General features: G+C 56.6%; 1 long non-coding RNA gene and 2 gene segments (V, D, J or C); 2 read left to right on the forward strand and 1 right to left on the reverse strand.

Moving 5' to 3' along the window:
• The window catches only part of LOC145530217 (Ig mu chain C region membrane-bound form-like), a 193,135-nt gene that overhangs the window by 141,393 nt on the left and 30,345 nt on the right, over window positions 1-21,397 (forward strand).
• Window positions 1-21,397, forward strand: part of LOC145530219 (Ig alpha-1 chain C region-like) — a 275,477-nt gene that overhangs the window by 86,668 nt on the left and 167,412 nt on the right.
• On the reverse strand, window positions 196-19,748 carry LOC145530222 (uncharacterized). Of its 2 annotated transcripts, XR_014071567.1 has the most exons (8): window positions 19,652-19,748; window positions 18,582-19,364; window positions 17,934-18,066; window positions 6,275-6,447; window positions 5,594-6,021; window positions 4,260-4,433; window positions 3,847-4,168; window positions 196-2,968 (listed from the first exon to the last, which is right to left on the reverse strand). It is a non-coding gene; the product is annotated as an uncharacterized LOC145530222 (long non-coding RNA). The 2 variants fall into 2 exon arrangements; XR_014071566.1 differs by lacking the exons at window positions 17,934-18,066; window positions 18,582-19,364; window positions 19,652-19,748 and having other exon boundaries at window positions 6,275-7,593.

The following is a 21,397-nucleotide window of genomic DNA, read 5'->3' on the forward strand; positions in this document are numbered from 1 at the left end:
GAACCATACAAAATACATAAAAACTGGGAACTAACATTCAAGTGCTAATAAAAATAAAAGTGATTTGCTTTGGTTTAATTTATAGACTCAGAATGGTCTTTCCTGAATGCCTTATATAAACCTTTGAAGGCATGAGAAGTTAAACTCTAAAATTATATAACATAGAACTACATAAAATAAATTTCAGTTTGGTTAAAATCTTTTCACTTATTTTTACTAACTTTAGATGATAGCTCTCTTCTTTGCAGAACTAAAAATAACCATCTTTGTCTTGCACATGTCTGAAAACCAGAAATGTAAATACAGATCATAAGGACTTGAATTAGCTCAAGCAGGCAAGACCTGAAACCAAGGGGGGAAAAGTGAGTTTTAAAATCCAAATCTCTGAAAATGCACCCTTAGCCAAACTCACAGTAGTAAGCTTCATCAGAGCAAGCAACCTTAAGGCACTCTGTTTGTAAACTAGTAAGTTTATATTGTGGGCTTCCCAGGTGACTCAGTGGTAAAGAATCCACCTGCCAATGCAGGAGATGCACATTCAATCCCTGGGTCAGGAGTATCCCTTAGAGAAGGAAAAGGCAATCCACTCCAGTATTCTTGCCTGGGAAATCCCATAGACAGAAGAGCCTGGCAGGCTACAGCTCCATGGAGTCCCAAAGAGTCAAATGTGACTTAGTGATTAAATGACAAGCAAAGTTTATATTGTAATACCTGGCTCATATCTAAGTTTTTGAAGTATAGCCACAGGATCTCTAGTTTGCCTATTTATGTCTATGTATACTTTATAAGTGAGTGAAAGTTGCTCAGTTGTGTCTGACTCTTTGCAACCCCTTGGACTATACAGTCCGTGGAATTCTCCAGGCCAGAATACTGGAGTGGGTAGCCTTTCCCTTCTCCAGGGGATCTTCCCAACCCAGGGATCGAACCCAGGTCTTCCACACTGTAGTCGGACTCTTTACCAGCTTGCCATAGTATCAACAACAATAAAACCCTGAGGGGTAAACTTCGTCAGGAAGTAAAGATCTAGACCCCCAGAATTATAGCATATTGAGTAGAGAACCTGAAGAAGACAAAAATAAGTGCAAAGACACCCCCTACTCTTCATAAATGTGAAGAGTCAGTATTGTTACAACAATGATACTATATAAATCCATGTATAGACTCAATGTCACCCCCATCCAAATTCCAGTGGAATCTCCAACAATACCAAAAAAATTCCTCGCATTTGTCCAGAACCACAAAGCCTCCCAGAGAGCCAAACCAATCCTGAGAAAGAACCAAATGGGAGGCATCACAATTCTGGCTTTCAAACTTACTACAAAGCTCTGTTAATCAAAACAGTCTGGTATTGATGGTAAAACACACACGGAACTGAGAGCTCAGAAATACACCCTCATGTACATGGTCATTGAATATTAGGCAAGAATGTCAAGAATACTCAACGTGGAAAGAATACTCTTTTGAATGAATGGTCCTGGGAAAACTGATATCCACCCATCAAAGAATGAAATTAAACCCCTCTCTTACTCCATTCGTAACAATTAATTCAGAACTTACACACAGGCTTGAGGCAGTTCTAGAAGAAAACAGAGGAGGAAAGTTACCGCTTATTGTGGTTTGGGTTTTCTGTACAGGACATCGAAACCGAAGAAACAAAGGCAAATACCAACAAGTGAGACTACAACAAAGTAAAAAGCTTCTGCTCAGCAAAAGAAGAATCGACAAAATAAAAAGGAAACCTACAAAATGGGGACATGTATTTCCAAAAATATGTCTGATGAGAGGTTAATATGCAGAAGGTAAGAGAGAGCTGATACTCCTCAAAAGCAAGACGGGCAAAAAGGGATGCTATTCCAAAGTAGGCAGGAGGAGGACTGGGACAGACACCTTTCCATAGAAGCCATACAGCTGGCCAAAAGGAACAGGACAAGGTGCCCACAAATATCAGCATGAGGGAAAGGCAAGACTAAACCTCAGTGAGCGTTAAGTCACACCTGTTAGAGGTAATAAATGTTAGTGGGATCGGTGGGAGTGTAAACTGGTATTTCCACTGTGAAAGCAATATGGAGATTCCTTGAAACATTAAAAATAAAAGCACCCAGTGAACGAAACAGTGGCCAGATTTTATTTTCTTGGGCCCCAGAATCACTAGGGAGGGTGACTGCAGCCATTAAACTAAAAGATGCCTGCTCCTTGAAAGGAAAGCTATGACCAACCTAGAAAGTATATTAAAAAGAAGAGACATCACTTTGCTGACAAATATCCATGCAGTCAAAGCTATGGATTTTCCAGTAGTCATGTATGGATCTGAGAGTTTGACCAGAAAGAAGGCTGAGTGCTTAAGAATTGATGCTTTCGAATTGTGGTGCTGGAGAAGACTCTTGAAAGTCCCTTGGACTGCATGGAGATCAACCCACTCAATCCTAAAGGAAATTAAGCCTGAATGAATATTCCTTGGAAGGGCTGACGCTGAAGCTGACTCTCAAATACTTTGGCCACCTGATGCAAAGAGCTGACTCATTGAAAAAGACCCCGAGACTTGGAAAGATTGAGGGCCAAAGGGGAAGGGGACAGCACAGGATGAGACGGTTAGATGGCATCACCCACTCAATGGACATGAATTTGAGAAAACTTGGGGAGATAAGGGCTTCCCTGGTGGCTCATTGGTAAAGAATCTACCTGCACATGCAAGAGACATGGGTTCGATCCCTGGATCAGGATGTTCCCCTGGAGAAAGAAATGGCAACCCACTCCAGTACTTTTCCTGGGATATCCCATGGACAGAGGAACCTGGAAGGCTGCAGTCCATGGGGCTGCAGAGAATCATACATGACTAGTAACTGAACAAGAACAACAACATGATCTAGCAAGCCCACTTCCGGGTATATATCTGAAGACGGTGAGGTAGGTCTCCAAGAGATGTCTGTGTCCCACATTCATTGGAGCAGTATCCTCAGTAATCAAGGTGCTGAAACAAAATGAAGTCTCCATCAATCAGCAAATAGGAGGAATATGAATTAATACATGCAGACACACAGTGGAGTGTTATTCATCCATACAAAGGAAATGTCACCATTTGCGACAACACGGAGGAACACCAAAGACATTACACTTCGTGAATCAGTCAGGCAGAGGGAGATCTCTTGTGTGGGATCTTCAAGCGTCTGCACTGCAGACGCCGAGTAGAATTCTGGTTCCCGGAGGTTGAGGGGAACTTCAGCACCCCCCTCCCTCCACAAGACAGTTCTCCTTTCCTTGCCACCTGGGGGTTTGAACTTGTCTCCCTGTGAATTGCAGACCTCAGATTGCAATTCTCTGCTGACCCCGAAGAAATCCCAATTTGCTGGCTAAATGCCTGACTGTATTTCCTTCAGGACAACAGTAGTCAGTCCTTGTATCTAAGCCACTCACAGCATTAAGTTCACTTAAGTCCCCACAAAGTTCGCTCAAGCCAGGAATGAAGGTTCAGAGATTCCTTGGTAAAAACCGTGTCAGTGGGAGTTAATCCGTGTCTCATCTCTGGACTATTATTAATACTTTTTTAAGGGCCAAGGGCAGTGATTCCAGCCACGTGAGTCCCCTTTTGTGGCGGCCTTTTCCTCAAGTCCCTCTCACGTCTAGAGGACAATGCTCCAGTGGCCCTGCGGGTGCAGGGTGGCAGCACAGGGTATTCCAGTGAGGGCCCCGGGGTTAGGGAAGCAGGGGCCTGATCTCTGCTGTAGGATGACCCTGTGGTCAGACCCAACCCAAAAAGAAGTTCCAGGTTAAGGAACAATCTCAGTTAATTTCTTTAGCACAGTGAAGGCACCGCAACGTTAGTTAGGAGACACGCGGTCCAGGACCCACCTTCAGACAATCCCTCAGCATGGGGAAGATGGACGCGTGTCTCCGAGGCGTAGCCAGGGCGCTAAAAGGCAGCGAGGGACGGGGGCGCCTGGCCTGGGCTGGCTTCCTGCAGGGATGTGCTGAGGTGCAGAAGCCGCGTGCGGGAAACTATGCTCTGGTGTCGTGGGGACGAATCCTCTGCACGCAGACCCCACTGTCCTGTGGTCTCTCCATCTTCCCACACCCTGATGGTCCGCCATGTTCAGAATAAGCCCCAGACCGTGCCGTCCACAGTCTCTCCATCTTCCCCACCTGAATGGTCCTCCGTGCTGAGGATCAGCCCCTGAGGCAGCATGAGAAGACAGGAGGCTCAGGAAGTTCACTTGGCTTAGATGTGATGCACCCGGTCACTACTTCCGCCCTTCTGCACCTACCCCTGCCTTTTCCAGTGTGGAGAGGACACCCGATGACCAATACTCTCCACCGGGGATAAAAGCAGGTCCTTGAACTGCATGTGAGAAGGATCGGTGTCCGTCCTGGCTGTGTATCTAGCAGCCTATCTGCTCCACCGATTTTCAGTGCTCGAGTGTCAGCCTCCTGAGTGTGGGCTGGAGAGGACACAGTCACCCTTGGAAGGAGGCAGACATGACATGCCCGCAGCAGCAGGATAGGCAGCGGAGGCCAGGGACCCTTGGGATTTCCGGAGGAGCCGCAACAGGGCAGCCCCCAAAGCCAGGTCTGCAATGACCATAAACAAGGCCTCTTCCATCTGCCAGTGTGGGCCCTGCAGTAAGGGTGGGGACCTCAGGATTTGGGGCAAAGAGCAGGCTGAGCACAGGCATGTGAGTACCTTGGGCATAACCAGCTATAATGCAGGACAGGCCGAGTCTCTGGCCTGTCAAGGCCAGGGTCCAGGCAGGAGGCCCCACTGGGAAGGCTCTGACCGGCCAGGGTCTCTGCTGAGGGGCCCCTATGGGGAGGGGTCTGCAGCGAGCTCACCTTTGCCCATCCTCAGCCCGGCCGCTCTATAATCCCTTTGGGAGAGCCCTCTGCAGAACATCCTAGAAGCCCCAGGCCCGTCAGCTGCACACAGCAGGAGACATGCCAAGGGCTGAGCCAGGACTCTGGGGCCCTGGAGCACAGGGGCTGCGAGGACGCAGCCTGCATGCAGCCCGCCAGGAGAACGGGTCATGGCTCACGCGCGATGGGGAGCTAATGGGGTGGCCTGCCACGTGTGGCAGCCCCAGTCTCCTCTGGCAGCTGGGCAGGGTGGGCGCCTTCCACGTCCAGCCTCAGGACAGAGCAGAGACCCAGAAGGCCATGTCTCACCCTTGGGCAGCCTCTGGCTGTTTCCTAGGTGAACGTCGTGTGAGAGTGTGAAAGAGTGAGTGTGCTCACGTGCTAGGCATGTCTGGCCCCCGTGAAGAACCCCCCAGTAGGCCAGCCCAGTGCCCGTGGCCTCCAGGCTCTGCAGACTCAGCGCTGGAATCTAGGTGGGCTCTCCTCTTTTTCCTCAATTCTTGGGTAAAGGCTTTAAAACCCTCAAACTCAAACTGTGTTCTAAAACTCAGAGATGGAAGGTTCTGGAAACACTCTCCCGGCCCCACAATGGCTCCAGGAAGTGGGAGCCCAGGGGCCACCAGGTCCGCTTGGGAGATGCACTGCCAGCACTCATGCGTAAAGACCCTTCCAACCGCCCCAGGGTCCTCCCACCTCCCACCGATCCCTGCCAGCAGAGCCCAGTGCAGGCGGAAGAGGTGCCCCTTACCCTGTCCAGGGGCAGGACTGTTCCCCCTCCTCCTGATCAGGGCTGACAGAGAGCCTGGCTTTAGATGCTTTCAACACCAGGGCACCTGCTCGGAACCTTGACAAAGCCTCCCTCCTGCGCCTGAGGAAGCAAGTGGGCCAGAGACGGCTGGTCCATGCTCCCGTGCTGGAGGCCACTCTCCCACCCAGGCCCTTGAGAGCCAAGGTTCTTCTCCCTCTAGCCGGTTCTTCCCCCATGTGGGAGAAGAAGCTGGAGAAAGTGGACTGCTGTGGATTAGCCACTGCCAAGTCCCGTTGAGCAAAGTCAGAGGTTCGGGCTCATCCAGGGCTTTGGGAGGAGGCAGAGGATGCAGAGGCAGTCTTGTCACGTTTCTTGACCTGAGGCAGCCCAGTGGAAAAACACTTGTTTGGTATTAGTCGATTCTGAAACTGAAAGCAGAAATAGAGTCTAAAATAGAAGATATCTTCCCCCGTCTCTGGGGAAGAACCAAAGAAACCCGGACCAAGCAACAAGTATCAAAGAGTAGGAGAGACGACAGTGACCGGGGAGTGAGCCCAAGAACCCTGGACTGGCCGGCAGGGGCTTGTCGGCGGAAGGTTGGGCCCACCTGGGAGGAGATGCACCCTAGGCCTCCCACCCCCCCCCAGATCCACGCCTTCCTGACCAGCCCCACCTCCATACCTCCCTGTTGGAGAAGACTCTGGAGAGTCCCTTGGACAGCAAGGAGGTCCAACCAGTCCAACCTAAAGGAAATCAGTCCTGAATATTCATTGGAGGGACTGATGCTGAAGCGGAAGCTCCAATACTCTGACCACCTGATGTGAAGAATTGACTCTTTGGAAAAGACCCTGATGCTGGGAAAGATTGAAGGCGGGAGGAGAAAAGGACAACAGAGGATGAGATGGTTGGATGGCATCACCGACTCGATGGACATGAGTTTGAGCAAGCTCTAGGGGATGGTGATGGACAGGGAAGCCTGGTGCGCTGCAGTTCATGGGATCGCAGAGTCAGACATGACTGAGCAAGTGAACTAACTGGACTGAGGCCTCCCACCACCCCCCAGAGCCACACCTCTTGCCTCAGCACCTCCTCCTGCTCTCAGCCGTCCTTGCTCATAGACACCAGCCGGCCCCCCACAGGGGACAGCACTGCAGTCACTGTGGGCCGGGGGGCTGCTAGCGGCCTCAGAAGGAAAACCCACCTGCATGGAGCCCCCAGGACAGGCCGCAACACCCAGCCCAGGCTAAGCAGGTAGGCATGGACACTGGTGAGGGCCTCAGCAAGCAACCACAGCTGCCCAGAACAGCTGCGCCCCGACAAGGCCACAGGCCGGGGGCGCTCGGCTCCAGGGGCCCTGCTGGCCACCTGGGGCTCCAGAGATGACCTGGAGGAGATGAGAGGAGATGTGCCCCCTCCCTAGAGCCCCATGGTGGTGCCCACGGGAAGGCCGGGGCAGTGGCCAGGCGCTCCTGTTGTCCTCAAAGACGCACTATCGGCTTCAGAACGCAGGTCCTGGCGAGTCCTTGGTCCAGACCCAGCAGAGTGTGCGTCGTCCACTCAGCCTGGGCACACTGTGGACCTGCCCTGGACTCCGTGCCTCTGCGCCATCCTCCCCAGAAGCCAGAGCCCTTCCCCACCCCAGAACCAACCCTGCCCATCCGCCCCCAGCGCTGTCTGCTCATCACAGCCTCCGTTCTTGCATGGAGACCTGGCGCCACCAGCAGCTGGCAGGTGACGCTGTGCTGGGTCCTTTGCTGCCCGTGCCCACCCTGTGGAGTAATTAATCATCACAGTCATCACGGGTCCCTGGGGATTCAAGGTGAGGGCCCAGCGAAGTGACACGTGGGCACTGGGCATGGTGTCCAGACCACTCCAAGCACTCAGTCCACCAGGCTCTTCATCAACTACTGCCACTCTGTTCCTGCAACCTGAGCCCCCTCCCTCCATCTGCAGCAGCTGACACACCTGCCCCCGCCCACAGCTCCGGACAGTGTGCGCCCACCCCCAAAGCGGCCGTGTCTGTGGAGCCAAAGCCTACCGCTGGATTCACTCCAGCGGCCCTGCCCCTCGGGCATGGCACAGCACACCCTCAAGCTGGAGGCCACCTCCCCAGCGGGCAGTGCTCGCGGGCAGCCCGGCCATCCAGCTGTGTTTGCAGCATTGTTCCCTGTCTCTGCCCCACTCCAGGGGCTCTTCCTGCCCCGCACCACCTGCTGCCTCCTGGCAGGCTCTGCTCCTATGCCCCGGACACCATGCAGGCTGGGAGGAGCCAAGCAGGTCCAGAGCACAAGGGCCAGCAGAGTGTACCAACAAAGCCAATGCCATCATCAAAAATGTTCCTTTTCTAGCAACAAAACTGACTGAGAAAGAAGTAGGAATCTAATTAGAATGCTAATCCTCAAGAAAGCGCTGAGGTTACTGAGTTTGTAATCATCTGCACAGGTGAATCCGGGCCCTGGTGGATTTGGGGCAAGCTTTCAGAGGTCTGCAAAACTGGTCATGCCCGCGAGTAGGAATCCTGCCCCAATGCCCCATGGCCATGTGTGGGGACCCTGCCCTGATGCCCCCAAAAGGAGTAGCTCAGGCTGGATGGCGTGTCAGCAAACGGCCAGAAGTCATCAATGAAAATCTTGTTTGTTGTGGTTTAGTCACTAAGTTGCGTCCAACTCTTCGCAACCCGGTTGACTGTATAGCCCGCCAGGCTTCTCTGGCCATGGGATTTCCTAGGCAAGAATAATGAAGTCTGTTGCCATTTCCTTCTCCAGGGGATCTTCCTGACCCAGAATCGAACCAGCATCTCCTGCATCGGCAGGTGACTTCTTTACCAGTGAGCCACCAGGAAGTCCAGATGAAATTCTAGGAAGCCAAATTCTGTCTAGCTCACTGCACAGACTCAAACCAGACTCTCAGAACTCTGTACAGCTCACCCAGTGATTTCCCCCATGGGAAGCAAAGATTCACTCTGTTAAGCCACTGCAAGCCCATGTGGACGCCAAGGGGGTGCCCCTCTCCCCTCCACACCTGCAGTGACCCTGAAAATTGACGAGATGGCTTTTATATTTAAGGCAGGACAGGCCCTCAGTGTGCTGTGCCCCCTCCCCATGCTGGGCCTTCGTGGTACCTGTGGTTCTGTGGCACAGCTCAGCCGGTGCTCCTCAGACGTTGGAGGGCCTGCCCCAAGGGAAAGGGCGAGTTTTCCTCTCTTTCGACACCGGCTGCGTAACTTCCTAAAGATCAGCACTCTTTCCCAGCTCTGGAGGGGTCTCGGCAAACCTCTGCCCACTTTGTACGACTTACCTGGCTGGGCACCCTTGGTGACATTTCTGTAAAATACCCTCACGTCTTTCCGATGGACAATCCTTTGTCTCAAAAATGTGCATGACTGTGCCTTCGACTCCTGGCAGGCAGAGTGACTTCTGAGAATCCACTTCCCTTCTGGGGCTAGAATCCTCAGTTTGGCTTGCATAAAATCTCCCTTTTTCTTCTTACCTTTGGAAAATGGAGGACTTCCTGCCATATCAGTAAACAATGGTATCACAAGGTCAATTTCTGAGCCCTGAGTGTGCCCAGGGAGGTCAACAATACCTGCCGACCAGCAGCGCTCAGGCTGCAGCCATTCCCCACAGTGAGCCCTAAGGAAATGCAGGATGTAAAAACACAGGACACTGGCCCAGACAGCTGAGGTGCTCATGAAATGAATGCTTGCAGGAAGCCCAGACTCCTGCATCTTCCCACACACAGAAAAGCACTAAATTCCTGAACTTGGGTTATCTGGTTTTCTTTAATTAGCAATACCCTTTTGACGTTCAAACTACCTTCCCTTTGTTGCAAGACCTGGCTCCCCCACCCCCTCCACCCCAGACATGAGGCCCCGGCTCCCTGGTAGTCTCACAGCACACCTAACGCACCCCCATCGTGCCGCCTCCCAGGCAAGCCTGTCTGCTCCTGTTCCCGGGGCCTTAGTGTGCGGGGCTGTGTCTCGTCCTAGTCAGTCCTCTGACTCCCTGGCTCACCGTGGCCCTGCCCACGGATGCCCGGCTACTTTCCAGCATGTAGCTCCCAGGCTGCCCCGCAGGAGGGCAGAAGCCCCACCCCTCCCCATCCTGGTGGCTGCTCCATAAGCACAGGTGCTGGGAGGGCCTGGCTCCTAACAGGGCATCCCCACCCCCGAGGATGTAGGCAGGCGTGGCCCCCGCCACAGTGCCAGAGACCCTGGTATCAGACGCCTCCACCAACCTTCCGCTGCTCTGCATACCCAGCGCGGCTGTTGGCTGTCCTGGTGAAGAGAAAAAGTTCAAATTTTACATCACCTCCTGCTCCTTCTGCCTCTGTTAACTGAGCTTGTTCCTTGCAAAGTCTGGATCACGTAGATCACGAAGTCTCAGAAAGTGGGGACTCACAACACTAGGAACTAGAGCTTATCTCACTCAGCCTTGTCCTGCTCTTTGCAACTGCCCAGTCCCCGCAAACCTGCTTAATCATGTCTGTCCAGGTCAGGCATCCCCCTCCCCATCCTGACTGCTGTTTCCACGTGCACGAAACCCCTTAGTTTAAACCAGCCTATTAGCAGCTAGTGTTGCCCACAATAGCCTGTCTATAAAAACCCTGTAACCCATTTGTTCGGGGCTCAGAGCTTGTGAAGAGGGAATTCATAGGGCCTGGACTCCATCTTGGCCTGTTCGTGCTGATCATGCTCGGCCACCTCTCCAATGGAGTCTGAACTCTGTGCTTAGCGTCTGTGGTGTTATAGCCACACGCTCCGGGAAACAAGCTCACTCAGAAGGACGATGCAGATAGTGAAGTGCAGTTTATTACACCGGCGGGCCCAAGGCAGAGTCTCCTCTTAGCCAAGGACCCCAACCAGCATTTGTGAAAATCTTTTATACCCCATGGGTACGTGTCTGAACCCACCACCCCAATTTCCTTGTGACTTACAGAAACAAAGGAAAGGTAAATACAATCACAATAACCCCATCATTCATGTGTTAGGTGTTCAGACAGTCAATAATCAATAAGCCCAAGGTTACATTCCAAACAGTTAATAATCAATAAGCCCGAGGTTACAGAAAAAATTTGTGACCTGTCTGGAGGTAGGGGGATCAGTGTATGTTTTCTCTTAGGTGATGAGTAACCTGGATACAACCTTCAAGATTCCCCTGTCCGGAGGGGGTCTTATCCTTCTATTGTCGTTTCCACAGAGTTCAGAGTCCATTAGAGAGGTGGCCGAGCATGATCAGCACGAACAGGCCTAAGATGGAGTCCAGGCCCCATGAATTCCTTCTTCAATGGAAATGACAATAGAAGGATAAGACCCCCTCCGGAGAGGGGAACCTTGAAGATCGTATCCAGGTCACTCATCGCCTAAGAGAAAACATACACTAATCACCCCTGTCTCCGACAGGCCATACATTTTTCTGTACCTCTCGGAGTGTAACCTCGGGCTTATTGATTATTGGCCAATTGTTTAACGTTTGAACACATAACACATGAATGATGGGATTACTGAGATTGTATTTACCCTTCCTTTGTTTATGTAAGTCTCAAGGAATTTGGGATGGTGAGTTCGGACAGGTACACATGGGGTGTAAAAGATTTTCACAAATGCTGGTGGGGGTCCTTGGCTAACAGGAGACTCTGCACTCCACTACCTGCATTGTCCTTCTGAGTGAGTTTGTTTCCCAGAACGCGTGGCTACAACACTTGGAGTGTTAACTCCTCTGGGCTCACCGGCATAATAAACCTGAGTTCTCCAACTCTCCGAGTGTGGTGCTTGGCTTCTCGAGTACTGGTTTCTGCAACACTGGTGACAGTTTTGGCCGGAAGTGCTAGAGGGCCAGCCTCACCAGCCCTCAGCTGCCAGACTCCAGAGACATGGAGCCCTCAGTGAGGACAGAGTCCTGACCCAGTCCTTGCTCCCTTGTGGCCAGTGGACATGAAGAGGGAATTCATGGGGCCTGGACTCCATCTTAGGCCTGTTCGCGCTGATCACGCTCGGCCACCTCTCCAATGGACTCTGAACTCTGTGCTTAGTGCCCGTGGAAATGACAATAGAAGGATAAGACCCCCTCCGGACAGGGGAACCTTGAAGATCGTATCCAGGTTACTCATCGCCTAAGAGAAAACATACACTAATCCCCCTACCTCCGGACAGGTCATAGATTTTTTCTGTCACCTTGAGCTTATTGATAATTGATTGTTTGAACATGGGGTTATTGTGATTGTATTTACCTTTCCTTTGTTTATGTAAGTCACAGGGAAATTGGGGTGGTGGGTTCAGACACGTACCCATGGGGTATAAAAGATTTTCACAAATGCTGGTCGGGGTCCTTGGCTAAGAGGAGACTCTGCCTTGGGCCCGCCGGTGTAATAAACTGCACTTCACTATCTGCATCGTCCTTCTGAGTGAGCTTGTTTCCCGGAACGCGTGGCTATAACAGACATAGCGGCCTCATCACATGCACGTGGCCACACTTCCTGGTCCCTCTTAAACCAGAGTCCCGGGCACCCCACTCCCGCTTCTGTAACACAGCTGTCACCTCTGTGCAGGGGTGCACTCAGCCCTCCTCTGCGGTTACAGTGACTGAATAAAGCTGTTTCTACCGTATCGGTGGGAAAGGCCCCTGGACAGTAACTGTGTGAACAGCTAACCCAGACAGTGAACGCAGAGCCCAGGCCACCAGCCCCTCACAGGCTGGCCCTCAGGTCAAGCCCAGCTGGGGCTGGAGGGCGGCAGGCCAGGCCCTGACTCACCTGGACATCCAGGCTCCTTGGCCAGCAGGTGCCCCCGGCGGGCTCCGTGAGGGTCCTTAGAGGGACGTGCCCTGGAGCCAGGGAACAGGGTGGGGAAGGCTGATCCCCAGAGGCTTCCCAGCCAACCTCGGAAACACCCACGTCATGCCTGGGGCGGGCCATCCGCAGCTGGTGCTGGGTGCGGAGTGCTCCCCACACCTGCAGCCGGGAGCTGGCCTCACATCCAGGAGGCGGTGCCCAGGCTCCAGGTGGCTGACACGTGTGTCAGGTGTGAGCCCAGCCACCATCAGCAATTTCCAGCAGATGTGAGCTGAGGGCCAGGGGTGCCAGCCCTCACTGGTCAGGCCCAGGACGGGGAAACTCTGAGAAGGGCCCAGAGGGCAGCAAGGACACAGCCAGAACCCCCGGGCCAGGCAGACTGCCCGTGGGACGCATGGGCAGATCTCAGCGGACCCCAGGCCCACAGAGGGGTGCCTCTTCACCCGTGGAAGTTTGGGTCAGATTCACCCTGCATCCTGCTCACCCCGGGGTTCAAAGCAAAAACCCACTGAAAACACAGCTCCCTCACCTCAGAGCCAGCTGGAGCCGCGAGGGAAGCCCCAGACACACAGCCAGGTAGGGAGGATTTTGAGGGTGTTCGTGTCACCGTGAGAATATTGTGATGATAGTTACTGCTGCACCCACAGTGACTCAGGCCCTGACGTAAAGCCCGACCCGCACGCACTCACAGGATGTGGAGCCAGGCGGGGCGTCCCCAGGGGCACCCGGCTCCCAACCACGGACTCAGGACAGTGAACCGACAGGATGCGCAGGTATGGGCCCTGGGCTCGGCCCACGGCCAGGGGACAGGGAAGGGCCTGGGGCTCCGGGCCACCTACTGAGAGAACTGAGCAAAGGCCGCCGATGTCCTGATGAGGCAGCAGTCCCAGGGAGCCCCTGACCCCTCCCCAGGACCAAGACTTGCCAGCCGGTCTGGGGTCCCAGCAAAGGGCCAGCCCTCCAGACCCAGCCGCACACACCCCCTGCAGGCAGAGGGGGCCCCTCTCGATGCCCCGGGGTGCTAGAGGGAGACCAGATCCAGAGCACAGTCCACATTCCAGCGGGGACTCTGCTGGACTAGCCAGAGCTTCCAGGCCTGATCGCAATCCGTCACCCAAAATCAGCATGAAGTGGGTGCCCAGGGGCCACTGAGGGTCTCAAGAGTGTGGGACTCAACTGTGCTCCAAGGCCTGGGAAGGAGGGCCTTGCCCCGCAGTGAACGCCAAGTCCTGGGCCTCTGGGCCCCCGGGGTCGGGGCGGGGGCGGGTGCAGGGTGGGGGAATGCAGCTCCCTGCACCTGCTCCCAGTCCCGCTGGAGCCACGAGGATGGAGCAGCTCAGCGCTGCCCTCAGGGCTGGGCCAGCACAACTGGGCCGGGACTCCCAGGACGGGCAGCAGCAGGAATGACCCTGCTCTGCTCCTGGGTTTCCTGGCAGGAGGCACCTGCTGGCCCCAGAGCACAGCTGGCCTCAAGGTGACCGATACACAGTTTGAGGACAATCTGGGTTCCATCTGTCAACCCAGGAGGCTGTCACCTGGCCAAGCCCAGCTCGGAGCCTCAGGACAGAGCTGGCATGGTCATCGTCCCCCCGCTGGCGGGAGACGCCGCCCACATGCTCCAGCAGGACGCCTGTGGCACCATGCCCCCCACAAACCCTGAGCCCGGCACCGCTCCTCCCACAGCCAGCCCAGGCCGCTCCGTCCCCCCGCCTGTTCAGCCCTCTGAACGCCCCACATCCAGGGTCCCCACGCGGACGGCCTGCAGCACAAGCAGGACTTTTTGCCAAGGGCTCTGCTGCGGTGTTACTATGGTGACTACCACAGTGAGACATGGGGCAGCAAAAACCTGCCAACCATACGGCCACCCAGCCCCACACGGCTGGGCCTCACGGCCTGAGCTTCAGAGACCAGACCTTCGGCCTCCTGGGCCGCTCTGGGTGGACGCAGCCACGGGCTCGTGTCCAGACTCTGAGACGACTGCGCTGACTCCGGAGTCCAGCGAGCTGGCCCTGATCCCCAGGCTCCCAGCGCTCCGCCAAGTGGGACCAGGAAGGACAGAGCCCACACTGGGCAAACCATCAGGTCAAGGTTCCCAGGGACAGGACCCTAGACACCTCCAACCCTGCTGGGAGCTCAGGGAAGCTGACAGCCGTGGACGCTGGAGCTGGGCCTGTACTCAACTGCATAGGAGCTCTCCAGGGAGCAGGCTGGGCGGGGTTCATGCAGAGGCAGCAGCTCCCAGCATGCTGCCAGACCCGAGGTAGGGGAGTCTGGATCCAGGTTGGGCCTGAGGGGGCTCGAGGGGCCTCTCACATGTAGCAGGGATGTGCAGGTTCCTTGTGTAATGTCCAGAGATCATGGCCGGGGCAGGCACTGCACCAGAAGCCAAGCCAGTTACCAGCCTCTAACGGCCCGTGGGAGCCGTTACACATGAGTCTCCCCCCCAGCCCTGCGGTGTGGCCACCTGCCACGCCCACAGGTTAGCCTGGGGAGCTCAAGATGCACTAGCGTCCCTGCCTGCCAGGTTCCTGTGCAGGACGCTGTCCACGGCTGCCCTGCTCTAGCCTCTGCTGACCTTCTGAGGTTCCCCGGCCTGCCACCACAGGCCTGAAGGGGCTCGGAGTGTGGCCCAGCAGGACATCAGGACATCAGACCTGGGGTCAGAGAGCCACTTGGTCTAGGGTGCACACAGCCTTGCACCTGGGGGAGGGCCCTCCATGGCTGCAGGGTGGGCTGGGCAAAGAGGCATCACAGGCCACCCTGCCATTGGGCCCGTCCAGACCTGGACCAGCTGACAGCTCCCGAGGGCTCCACACCCACCAGACGAGACCAAGGGGGCGCTGAAGGCCAGTGCTGGGGTTTCTGATGCCGGCTGTGTCACGGTGTGTTATGATAGTTATGGTTATGGTTGTGGTTATGGTTACGGTAGCACAGTGATACTGTCAGGGTCAGAAACCCCCACCCCGAGGTCCCAGACCAGGGATCCTCTCCTCCAGGTCTGGGGTTCGGCCCTGCCCTCCTGACCACCGGACTGCACCCTGAACGCCCTCACCCTGTTCTCAGGGCAGCAACAGCCTGAGGAAGGGTCCTGGGCCCAGAGCTGGGCTGCCGAGACCCAGACATGAGACCCCCAGCATGTTCCCGCCCCCTGGCCCCGGAGGAACTTGTGCAGGCCTGAGGCAGGCTGGGGACTGGAGCCTCGGGGCCAGGCCTCCCCAGCCAGAGAGGGAGGAGGCCAGGCACCGGGCAGGCAGGTGGGGAGCTGTGTGCGTCCCTCCAGGGAGGGGTCCCGCCCCCCCCACCCCCATCCTCACTGCCTCCTCATCCTCACCCTGTGCTCAGGGCACCCTCTGGGAGGGGCGGTCATGGAGGTTGGTCGAGGGTTCCTCGCCCTGAGACTGCAGTGGAGGTTACCACCATGGCTGCAGAGCAAATAGCCGCAGGCCCATCCCTGCAACTCCAGGGCGCGGTCCTGACCCGTCCAGCTGCCTCCCTGCTCCTGGACGGGTGGGGTGGCCAGGGCAGCTAGGGTGGGCAGGGGAGTTTAGCTGTGGATTCCTTCCTCCCATGAGCCGCCTGCCCCCTGAGGAGCAGGCTGGAGGGAGACAGCACCAGGGGTCTCCCACGGAGGGGACAACCGCTCGATGGCCCGGCCACAGATGGAGCCTCGCCTGAGCCCTCTGCACCCCTGCCCTCAGGTCCCCTTCAGCCAGCAGGGTGACTGACCAGCCGGGGGCAGATACCTGGGCTAGGATGGAGCCCAACACCAAGGGGGCCCGGAGCCTGACAGGCTCGGAGTGCGGCCGACAGGACATCAGACATGGGCTGAGAGAGCCGCTCGGCCCGGGATGCCCACAGCCTTGCACCTGGACGAGGGCACTCCATGGCCACTGGGTGGGCTGTGGACTGGGTCCTCAGCACCCTCCCCGCCGTGGGGCCCGAAAAGACGTGGACCAGGACCGGACCCTCAGAACTCTCCCCTCCATGGCGCCCGTCTAGACCTGGACCAGGATCGGGCCCTAAGGACCCTCCCTGCCACGGCCCGTGCAGACCTGGACCAGCTGACAGCTCCCAAGGGCTCCACCCCCACCAGACAAGGCCAAGAGGGCGCTGAAGGCCAGTGCTGGGGTTTCTGATGCCAGCTGTGTCACGGTGTGTTATAGCAGTTATAGTAGTTGTGGTTATGGTTATGGTTATAGTTATTGTGGTACCACAGTGATACTCTCCCGGACAGAAACCCACGCCCCTGAGGGCCCACGACCAGGGATCCTGTAGGCTGTGTCTAGGGTTCAGCCCTGCCCTCCTGACCACCGGACTGCACCCTGAACGCCCTCATCCTGCTCTCTCAGGGCAGCAACAGCCTGAGGAAGGATCCCGGGCCAGGAGCTGGGCTGCGGAGACCCAGACGTGAGACCTCCAGCCGGTTCCCGCCCCCGGACCCCGGAGGAGCTTGTGCAGGCCTCAGGCAGGCTGGGGACTGACCCTCAGAACCCTCCCCCCAACGGGGCCCATCCAGACCTGGACCAGGACCCGGTCCTCAGAACCCTCCCCGCAACGGGGCCCGTCCAGACCTGGGCCAGCTGACAGCTCCCGAGGGCTCCACCCCCACCAGACAAGGCCAAGGGGGCGCTGAAGGCCAGTGCTGGGGTTTCTGATGCCGGCTGTGTCACGGTGTGTTATAGTAGTAGTTATGGTTATGGTAGCACAATGACACTCTCCGGGACAGAAACCCCCGCCCCGAGGCCACATGACCTGGACCAGCTGACTGCTCCCAAGGGCTCCACCCCCATCAGATGAGACCTAGGGAGCGCTGAAGGCCAGCAGCTGGGGTTTCTGATGCCGGCTGTGTCACGGTGTGTCATAGCAGTTCTTGTAGATCTGGTTATAGTTCTGGTTATGGTTGTCGTTCTGGTTATGGTTATGGTTATAGTTATGGTTATGGTTATGGTTGCTGTGGTACCACGGTGATACTCTCCCAGACAGAAACCCCTGCCCCTGAGGGCCCACGACCAGGGATCCTGTAGGCTGTGTCTGGGGTTCAGTCCTGCCCTCCTGACCACCGGACTGAACCCTGAATGCCCTCACCCTGCTCTCTCAGGGCAGCAACAGCCTGAGGAAGGGTCCCGGGCCAGGAGCTGGGCTGCGGAGACCCAGACGTGAGACCTCCAGCCGATTCCCGCCCCCGGACCCCAGAGGAGCTTGTGCAGGCCTCAGGCAGGCTGGGCCTCTGCTGGGATGCCCATGGTCTCAGCCACTCACATCACTGGCCGCAGGTGGGCAGTGGGCCAGGCTCAGACTCAAAGGCCCACACTCCTGGGTCCTGTCCCGCCTGGCAGCCGAACCTCATCACAGTGGCCTCGGGCCGGGGGGGCAGCGGGGATTCCGGCAGCCCTGGGTCACCACAGAGCTGAGGGGAGCGACACCGCGCGAGGAGATGCAGCCTAAACCAGCACCCTAGGTACCCGACCCCAGGCCAGAGGTCAGAGAGCAGAGTGCAGCCCGGCCCGCACCGTCCTCAGACCTGAGGTGAGCCAGCAGTGCCCAGCGGTACCTCGTCTCCAGGTCCTGGAGGTGGGCAAGTCATGGGTCCCGTCTGTGTCCCTCCTCCGTGTCTCGGGAGTCACTTGCCAGAGCGGCCCCCAATGTCCCGAGCTGCCCCGAGTCGTGTCCAGCCCCTGAGGACCCTGCATAGACACCCAGGAGGCTCAGAGCCGCACTGTCCGCACGTGTCCACCAGGACCACAGCCCCGCATGCCCTGCCTGCTGCCCGTGGTGCTCGCTCACGGGGAGCGGACCTGGAGGACCCCACGGGGGGCAGGATCGAGGCAGCACTCAGGCCCCGTTTCAGGAAGTGGCCCCAGGAAGACCACCCCGAAAGAGGCCCTCGGGCCCTCCTCCCAGCCACGGGGGAGCCCCAGGGCCATCTCCCCTGGGGAACAGTCATTCAAGCAGGTCCTCCTCGGAAGCCCCACAGCATGGCCCCTCCAGGTGCTCACACCCCTGCCCCAGCTCTGGGGTCTCGAACATCCCAGGCAGCCGCGGTGCCCCGGCCCCCAGCAGGGCCCCAGGAAGCTCGAGGCCCCTGTGGGCTCTATGTTCAGGTGTGCCCACAGCCCTCACCTGCCCACCCGTCACCCCGAGCCTGCCTGCAACAGGGTCTGGGGTCCTGCTCGGGGCAGAGGTTCAGGGCAGCACTCACCGAGCTCCTTTCCTGGCTGCCAGCCATGCGCCAGACCTCAGGGCCAGTGCTGGTCTCTGCTGGGTGGCGGCCTGACACAGCTGTGCACCCCAGCAGCCTCTTTGTGTGGCAACGCTCCCCCATCCCCCCGCCCCCAGACAGGAAAGCCCTTAAGCCCCAGGCCAGCTCCAGTGAGAGCTGCTCAGAGTCTGACTGCAAAGCCCCTTCCTGCCTGGCTTCCTACCCTGCCCCACCACCCACACAGGCCTGGAGGTCCGCAGAGACTTCTAGCAGAGAGCCGGACTGCCCTGCCCAGAGGCAGGGTACCCTCCACTCCTTCCCTCGCTCACCATCCCGGGTGCCCGTGCAGGGCCTGGGCGGGGGCTGCTGTCAGGCGCAGGCCTCATTGCCGTCCGTGAGCAAAGACACAGAGCATGATAGGGAGGCCGGGTCTCCCTGTTCAGTCTGGTCTGGGGTCGGTCAGGGTGACTTCCTGGAGGAGGCGGCACTTTCAGCTACAGTTGGAGGAAAGGAACGTCTAGGACATGGTGACAGGACATAGGGGTGCACAAGGACAGCCCAAGGCTCTGCATGCACCAGCCTGGGGAGGACAGCGAAACAGCTCAAGGACTGGAGGCTCAGGGCTCTGAGACCCTGCGCTCAGCCAGGAAGGGCTCCAGCAGGCAGGGGCTCCTCGGACCCAAAGCTCTCAGTGCTCCTGATCCTGCGCAAAGGGCCTCACACTCTCCAGGTCTCTAAGATCCACGCGCAAAGCTCTAATCCACAGGGTCACCCAGGGTGTCACTGAAATGCAGAAAGCGGTGCAACAGTCTGGGCAGGGGGCACCCAGGAGACCCCGAGCTGCTGGTCCACAATGCAGGGGACCCCAGAGAGCGTGGACAGCGAGTGCTCCAGGAAGGAGGGGGCGGTAGGCACCAACCCCACCCTGCCCCCGCCCTCCAGGAGGTCCCCCTGCCCCCAGAAGACCTCAGTCCCCACAGGAGAGCCCTGACAGCTCCCTCCCTGGTCACACGCCATCCACCTGGAGCCTGACACAGACCACCGGGAATGCCCTCCCTGGACCCTGAGACCTGCTGCTCCCCTCGCGGTCAGTCACCAGCGTGCACACCCTCAGGTCCTGGCCGGTCACAGGCCCCGGCCTCCTCTCCCTCCAGCCTGGCCCAGGCCAAGCGGCAGACGCTGCCACACCCACGGCCCCACCTCCGGGATCGCACTCTGCAGCGTCGGCCCCGGCCCGCCCACTCCCCTCTCCAGTTCCGTCCCTACGGTCGCCCTGGCCCCCAACACTGCACTTTACCCTCCCCACCCCACGGCCTCACTTTCCCTCCCTGAACCCCCTGCACTGCTGCTCCCCTCTCTGCCCTGGCCCTGGGGTCTCCTCGACCAACTAGGTCAACCCGACACTCCACACCCAAGCCTGAGCCCCCTTCTGCCCAGCACAGCCCACGCGGGACCCCTCCACCCACAGCCCCTGTCCTTCGTCTCTGGGGCTGACCGTCCTCACACCCACCCAACACCCATCCTCCCCTCATCCGTCCCAGGGCAGCCCGGACTCCTGTTCCCCCAGGGGCATCCATGTGACCCTGGTCTTCACCGTGAGATGCACTGGGGTCCAAGGGCAGGGCTTCCAGAGTGCGGCTCACTGTCTGCCCATCCTGGGACACAGATGCAGCGTCTGGGATGAGCAGCCCCTTTGCCCACCAACTAAGGAAGGACAGCAGAGCAGAATTCAGACACATCCTTGGTCCCAGCGGTGAAGAATTGATGCTTTTGAACTGTGGTGTTGGAGAAGACTCTTGAGAGTCCCTCGGACTGCAAGGAGATCCAACCAGCCCATCCTAAAGGAATTCTGTTCTGAGTATTCATTGGAAGGACTGGTGCTGAAACTGAAGCTCCAATACTTTGGCCTCTTGATTCGAAGAACTGACTCACTGGAAAAGACCCTGATGCTAGGAAAGATTGAAGGCAAGAGGAAAAGGGAATGACAGAGGATGAGATGGTTGGATGGTATCACTGACTGTATGGACATGAGTTTGAGCAAACTCCAGGAGACGGTGATGGACAGGGAAGCCTGGCATGCTGTAGTCCATGGGGTCACAAAGAGTTGGACACGACTGAGTGACTGAAGGAACTGAACATGACTTCAAAATAAGCAAAGCAGCATCTACACATGATCAGACCAAACATAAGAGGTGAGGAATCCGGCCCTATTTCTTTATAAAAAAAAATTTGTCAGAGCCCATAAAACCTTGTTGAAGAGAAAATGTGATCCAAGAATTTTATGCCCTCCAAAAAAGCAACTAGTCTTGAAATATATTTTCCACAGGTATCAACTTGGGAGAGTGGCTCCTTGAGGTCCTTCACAATTGAATGAATTGTATATTTATGTATATATATATATAGAGAGAGAGAGTTATAAGAAAATATAATATATCTTCAATAGTTTATATTGTTCCTATTGAATATATATGCATATGTGCATGTATACACATATATTTCATATTCAATATCTATAATATTGTTCAGTTGCTAAGTTGTGTCCGACTCTTTGTGACCCCATGGACTGTAGCCCGCCAAGCTCCCCTGTCCCTCACTGTCTCCCAGACCTAACTCAAATTCGTGTCCAGTGACGCCATCTAACCCTCTCATCCTCAGACACCCTTGTTTCTTTTTGCCTTCTGTCTTTCCCAGCACCTGAGGCTTTTCGAATACGCCAACTCTTGGCATCGGGGTTACAAAGTAGTGGAGCTCCAGCATCAGTGCTTCCAATGAATAATCTGGGTTGATTTCCTTTAGAAAGACTGGTTTGATCTCCT

The sequence above is a fragment of the Giraffa tippelskirchi genome, chromosome 12 (genome assembly GCF_054371585.1).
Source record: "Giraffa tippelskirchi isolate mGirTip1 chromosome 12, T2T-mGirTip1v1.2.pri, whole genome shotgun sequence".
Taxonomy (NCBI): Eukaryota; Metazoa; Chordata; class Mammalia; order Artiodactyla; family Giraffidae; genus Giraffa; species Giraffa tippelskirchi.